General features: G+C 36.3%; 1 pseudogene; it reads right to left on the reverse strand.

Moving 5' to 3' along the window:
- Nucleotides 1-927: 927 nt before the first annotated feature.
- LOC122064785 lies at nucleotides 928-3,196 on the reverse strand (annotated as a pseudogene).
- Nucleotides 3,197-7,427: the final 4,231 nt, after the last annotated feature.

The following is a 7,427-nucleotide window of genomic DNA, read 5'->3' on the forward strand; positions in this document are numbered from 1 at the left end:
ACAATAGGGGAGGGGAGGGGGGGGATGATAGGAAGGGGGGAAATGCATGTGACAGGAGTTGATCCCTAGACCACAAACCTGGCGCCTGCTCTACAAGCAAAAGCTGCAACCAGTGTGATATGCACTGGATTCACAATGGGATTGCCATTACACATTTCAATTGAGTTATTCATTAGTTGGGAGGGTCCATAAACAAAACCGAATAGGGTTCAAGTTCCACATCGACCAGATTTGACTAGCCCTAGCCAGTAGATTTTTAGGAGGGCCAAATGTCACAAGACATGGTTTAAAAAAAAAAAAAAAACTTCAAATGAAAGTACTCTGACAGTTCAATCTCCGATTAGGAACAATTGTCTTGTAAATCAAAAAAAAAATATAAATAAATAAAAAAATGTTAGGCTCCTAAAATTTCTAGTCGATTGGATGGTGGGGGAATGAGATCAGGAGGAATGAAGAAAGAATGATGAAAAACAAAGCTTATGTCTGTTTTAACCACAGAATCACGTGGTATTAGTCAGATTGGCGTATACATAATAGTAACTGATTCCTAATTTAATTTGTTGGCCAGCTTTAAGATCAGTCAAGCATTGTATAGAACGTGACCAATACCAATAAAGATTTGCCAATACATGCGATCCAATACCAATTTCCAAAGCCAAAAAGTTTTTTTTTTAGGCGAAATTATGTTTAAAATTTATTAGATGCAAGAAATCTGGTGTTGGCTCTTTTTTTTTTTCTCTTTTGTTATTAATGCATTGTTGTTTCCTCCTTTAGGAATTATAGAATGTCAATTGCCATCTTAATGCCCCTCCCCCCATAGACAGCTAATATAAGTTCTGATTGAAAATTCATTAATTAAATATTACAAAAAAAAATAGACAAACCTTGTGATATTCTTGTAAATCGCTGATCCGAATTGTGCATACATCATCTATATCGTTGATAAACGGAAATTGAAAAATCATTATTAGTTCTACAAATTAAAATATTTAGTAATTGAATTGAGCAATGATTTTTTGACCAAAAAATAATAAAATTGAGCAATAATTTAGGATGGGTTAAATAAGAATAACAAATACCTTGAAATTATAATGCAAGAGAAGTGATCTTTGTGTGGGAAACTCCGCATTAGAAATAAACGCAATGCACCAATAACTATTGACCAGGGTCTTTACTGTTAGATTTGAAATGGAAACCTTAAAAGGGTCTTTTTTGTTAGATTTGTTTCGGAATTTATAGAAAGTTAAAATTCTCCTACTTGGCTTTCTTGGAGAGAGAGAGAGAGTAAAAAATTTGTAACTGGGTCTTTCTCATCTCTTCTGAAACCTAGTTACTAGGGCTAGGGCTACTTATACTAAAATGGGGTTTTGCTTGAGAGAGAGAGAGAGAGAGAGAGAGAGAGAGAGAGAGAGAGAGAGAGAGAGAGAGAGGAAAAAGTAAGCATGTATGTACTTACTGAGTCTCTGACCACAGGAGAAAGGCGAGCATTATGGTTGCAGAGGTCGAAACAGACTTCCATCCCTAAATTCCCACTGCCAACCACCAGAATTCTCTTGCCGTCAAAAGTCTAATTGTTCTTATATTGACTGGTGTGTACTTTAGGGCCATTAACTGAGTTGTCCGTCAATCTCTGGCACCACTTCCTCTGCATTCTCTCCAGTAGCCACCACCAACCAACGGCAGACATACTCTGTCTCCTACTCCTTCAAACCCATAGTCTTGACCCTCCAAAACCCAAGGTTGTGATCATACTCTGCATTCTTCACAGTCTCATTGAACACGAGCTTCAAATCAAACAACTTGGCATAGGATTCCAAGTAATCCAAGAACTGCTCTTTGGTTGGATAAGTAGGGAAATCGGCAAGGAATGGCATAAGGGGAAGCTCACAAAATTGTTTAGGGAGATGGAGATGAAGGTGGTCATAAGTCTTGAGCTGCCAAAGAGAAGCTAGGATGGTGACACCAACCGAGATTATTGGTATTTGTAGGTACTATGCCATTCGTTCTGGTCAAGTATTTCAACAAATAAAAAAGAAGAAGAAGAAGAGAGAAGAAAATAGATGGAGAGGGGGTCGGTGGTTTTAGGTTTGGAAGGAAGAAAAGAAGGAGAAGGATAAGGGGTTCGGTGGTTAGGTTTAGCCAAGGCAATTAAAGGGTTGGAGAAGAGAAGAGAAGAAGAGGAGTTGGGAGATGGTTCGGTCTAGGGGTGAAAGTTTTGCCTTAACAATCCGAACCAACCCTAATCTACCCTGGGCCCGAACAGGGCTTGGGCCAAGTTTTTTTACCTTAAGGGCAGGTTAGGGTTGAAAAAACCCAACCTTGGGTTAGGGTAGGTTTGGGCTCGGGTTGAGTTCTAAACCCGGCCCGAAATTAACCTTGCAGTTTAGGGCTTTTGTTTCTATTGAGAAAAAAAAAGGTTGTCCGTTGTTGTAGTGCACCGGATCAGTTCCAATCCCTATCTCAATTCATCTAAAATTACAAATGAATGCTTTTTAGTCTCCATTTGTTTCGGCGTAAAATTTTACATGTTGGCAAATTTTCCAATGTTTGTTTCAAGGAGGTAAAATATGTTAACCTCCATCTTTCCTTTACGGAAAGTGGGGCGTTACATATAAGATAGCAATCAGAATCATCATTTCATTAGGCGTTGCAAATATATGCAAATGAGTTTGTTGCATTTTCTATCATTTTATGTAAATATGTACAATTATCTTATTATATCATGAGATTTTATAATAATTTATCATTAGCACATATTATTTTAATTCAAATTTATTACTTATCATTTTATGTGGTTTCAATATAGATTATTTATTATTCCATGTGATGTCTTAATAGTTTTTGCAATTATTTCGTGCAATAGTATACATGTGTTACATTATCTCATGTGATAAAACTTCCATGTGGGCTTAAACTGTTAAAATTCTCAGGGGGAGAACATTCAAAATTAAAGCAACTGGTAGGAAGATCGGTTTACCTAGCGAGATGCGTGCCTAACATCTTCCCACTCTCGTAACTTGACATGGACCTGTATCCCTGATAAGCAGACCACATGAAATCAAATTCAGGGATTCAATCCCTCAATTGGGATCAAACCCCTAATCTAACCTGGATCTCCTAACCGGAATTGGGCTCCACAACAGGGTTCTAGGCCTTGAATCCAAGAAGACGACTCCAAAAATCGTGCTTTCCCCATCCCCCATAGTTACTAGACATGTATAGAGACATCCGCTTGCGAGGCAGACAGGTGAGAGAAAATAAGAGGGAAAATGACAATAGAAAACATTCCCAGGAACCCTAAGGGAATGAAGGAGAAAGGGGAGGGAGTAACCTCTCTCTCTCTCTCTCTCTCTCTCTCTCTCCATCCAATTCCATCCGTCCTCCTTACATCGGAGCTAGTGGCTCAACCAATGGGTGAACTTGGATGGAAGGGGCATGGAGTCATTTCCAAAGGGGATGGAGAGAGAGTGACACAAGCTTGGTATACTACTACTCTTGCAACGTGCCCAACCTTTTGCCATAACACATATGAAGCAAACATATTCTCAAGGGTAAAGAGAGCTTTTTATTTATACAAGACAGAGAAACAAACATTGAAGAGTTTTCATTTCATATCAAAATAAATTAATAAACCAAATATATTTACATTTTGAAAAAAAAAAAAAGAATCAATATATTTTGTGACCCAAACTATTACAACATCAATAAAAATAAGGATCTAACAATTATTGATAATTCCCAACGAAAATGATCACTCAACACTTGTTGTGTCTGCTGAATCATCTCCAGTGATCTTTACGTCTTCTGTTGTGCTGAACCAATGTTCACAATCCAATCCCAATGGCCTAGTCAAGCTTCCTAGCTCCCTGCATCAGCATTATTAGATGGAAAAGTGTAAATAAAGAGAGGAAATCAACTGTAATTCTTTCAAAAAAATGACCAACAAAATGACATTTACTATCTATTAAAGCATACAAATAAAGGGAGTGGTGGTGCTCTCAAGTGGAATTCACTACTGAATGTGTATACCAAATGGAAAATTTTTTCCAAGATTAGTGCACAAAACTAAGTCATCCGTTTGATATGATTCAAAAGGTAAGTCAACGGACCAAATGGGCTCATTCTTCTATAAATGTTCAGACACAAAGTAGACTAAGGATTTTCATTGATAGCATGAAGAGCACAAGACAGATATCCTAACATTGGTAGGTTGGAAAGCAATGGTTTTTCTTACCGCGTCTCCAGTGGTGAACAAACTGACAATTTGAGAATTCCCCAAGCATCTTTTTACTAGAAGGGCATATATATCTCAATAATGGTGAGTGATTGGCTCCACAAACTTTGAAAGCCAACTGCCGCAACAAGGTAACTGCAAAAAACTCCTTGAGTTAATGAGATGGCAAATATAACTCATTCATTCCAATTACTGAACTAGCAAGAAGCTATATTTATCGAGCACCATAAGCAAGTAGTGCTGAATAATAAAGAAACAGAAAACAATATAAATGCATTGAAGGAGGAAGTCCAAAAATATAGGAGACATACACCAAAGTTAAATTTGATCCTGTTTTGAATGATTATGAACACATTTATTGCATGAAAAGGATACTAATGGATTTTGACATCCACTAAAGTTAAATTTGATCTTGTTCTTTATAATTTCAAATTTATCCTTAACTGACACAGAATTAAATATCCAAGAGGTGATCCATTCTGCAAACAACCTTATATATGTGTGTGTATATATAATGTTGTCCATAGACTCGCATTTTAATTTTGAAGCCATATTACTGAGTCACAAGTAGTCCTTAGGTGATCCATTATTTGCATCCTGTAACTGCATGACTATTCCTCCCATCCGACAATTTATCTCCACATATTGGTTAAACTACCACACATTTGATTTTCTCAACATATATTGTTAGACTGAAATCTCTTCCAGGCTCACTTGTTTATAGTCATGTAAAGATTGAGCTATAATTATGTTGCCTATCGATCAAGTGACTAGTCCCATTAACAAACTCTACTCTAATTACTATTCCCATCAAAATCTTCATAAATTTTATTACCCGAAAGGGAGGTTCAATGGGTTAAATTGGGTCCTGGGATGGAAAAAAATACTAAAACCAAAACTCGTCTCTGGTTCTAATGTTTCAGCCCAAAACAGCAAAGAACCAAATCTGAGACAGGCACTAGATCTTATTTATCCACAGCCTGTCAGTGAGATCTGAGTTATTTCACTAGGAGATCTATGTATATCACATCTCTATCCATTTCTGATATTCTCTAAGAAGACAACACCATTTACACAAGAAGCTTCCATAGTATATTCAACGCATGCTATTTATGAACTGCATTTAAGTGGTGCATTACCTTTGCTCCATCATTGTTGCTTCCTGCTTCTCTGCCTTCATTTATGGAACTCTATCTTTTGTTTTGTCTCCATTTTGCATCTCCAAGTACACTGAAAATAGAGAAATCCTATAGAAGACAATGCAAACATCTAAGAATATATTCAAAGATCACCTAAAATCCATTCTTTCAACTAAATATATCAATATTATCATGAAACACGAACACATTATGATTTATCTGAAACTTTGAAAATCATAAAAATGCTCCTGGAAGACTAGCCTGCTTAGGTCAAAAGTTGCGCAACTCAGACAAATAGACAATTGTTCCTAAACATGAAATACTCACAATGATCGAAACAACTATGCAAAAAATACTTCTTTCCTTGCACCAAATAAAGTAAATGAGAACCTCATCCAATTTTATAACCATAGTTTACAGAAACTATTGGTAAAAACAATAAATAAATAAATAAATAAATAAATAAATAAACCTTTTCTCTCTTGGTACATAAATAAGATCATGAAAGGAAGTTCCATCTATAACTTATAGCACACTATTGAAGTAACCAACACAAAGCTTGAAATGAATTTCCATGTACCTCTAATAATATAAACCAATAAGACCTCAAAATTCATCAACACCCAGATGTAAATTTCACATGAACAACTCAGATAAGCCACAAGGGAGTTCCCCAAATTGTAACATCTTCATATTGAAGCAGAATGTAGGAAAAGGAGGAGTTGCGGTGGAAGAAGGGATGAAGCGTTACCACCCTGATGCAGGCTTAAGCAAATTTTAGAATATTTGTGGTAGAGCTGAGGGAATAAAGGAGGAGAATATTTTTTGTCAGGGAGAGAGTAAAATAGATAGTGAAAGTGGAATTACTTCCAAAAGAAGTAATCAGATGTCATGAGTGGAGTTAACAAAAGCTAAGCTTATATGACAGTATATATGAATGGCCTAGGCTTCATAACCACCATGACCTTGAATAGAGTTAAATGGTAAGACAGAATCCATGGAGCTGACCCCATTTGGTTGGGAAAAGGCTTAGTTGAGTTGAGTATATGTAATAAACATGGTACTTATGAATTAATAGAAGTTATGGAACTGCCAACTTGAGTTGGAATGCAGAGCATTAATCATGTTATGAATGTCAAGTAGTTGGGACTTGACATAAGGCATGGTTGAGATAAATTGATGAAAATAGAGGCTTGTCACCTCTCCAGCCACCTAATCTAGAGGGGCAAGGTACACAATGGAACACTTAAGATCTTCCTTTTGATAAACTAATGAAATAAAGCTATGAAGTATGAACCAATCTACCTGGAAACTACAATAGTTCTAGCCTTTTGGACCCATTTTGATTTTTGGGGCCTGAAATGTAAGTTAAGAACACTTAAGATCTTCCTTTTGATAAACTAATGAAATACAGCTATGAAGTATGAACCAATCTACCAGAAACTACAATAGTTCTAGCCTTTTGGACCCATTTTGATTTTTGGGTCCTGAAAATGTGAGTTAAAATTTTTAACCCCAAGATAGAAACCAGAACTATATGCTTCCAGCTTCCTCTATTGAACAATTGAAAGACCTTGAATAATTCGCCAGTATTCTTCTTCATATAAAACATATCGGTAAGAACATGGATCAGTTCTCATGGAGATAATGTAATAAGACCATAGAAATGCAAATACAAATATTCCTAATCTGAAACAGCAATTGGGAAAAAAAAAATTAGCAATATTGCTCACAAATAAATAAAATAAAAACTAAAATAACTTGTGATAATATATCACTCATATCAGAATTACATTGATGGCACAAAGAACAGGAGAGATGTAAAAGCAACAGCGTGAGAAGAAATCAAGGGAAGCAAAGGAAATCAGTAACCCAAGGCAAGAAAGGAATGAACGAAATTATCATAAATGTAGTTGTGTCATGTATGTTGATATCATCATCGACCAAGGTAAACGTGAACCCCAATAGCAAGCAAGAAGATACAGATGAGGGAGAATTAGAGAATGGAGTGAGCCAGAATCAATACACTTGCTCTGGAAGTTGCTGAACTTAAT

The sequence above is a fragment of the Macadamia integrifolia genome, chromosome 2, assembly GCF_013358625.1.
Source record: "Macadamia integrifolia cultivar HAES 741 chromosome 2, SCU_Mint_v3, whole genome shotgun sequence".
Classification (NCBI taxonomy): domain Eukaryota; kingdom Viridiplantae; phylum Streptophyta; class Magnoliopsida; order Proteales; family Proteaceae; genus Macadamia; species Macadamia integrifolia.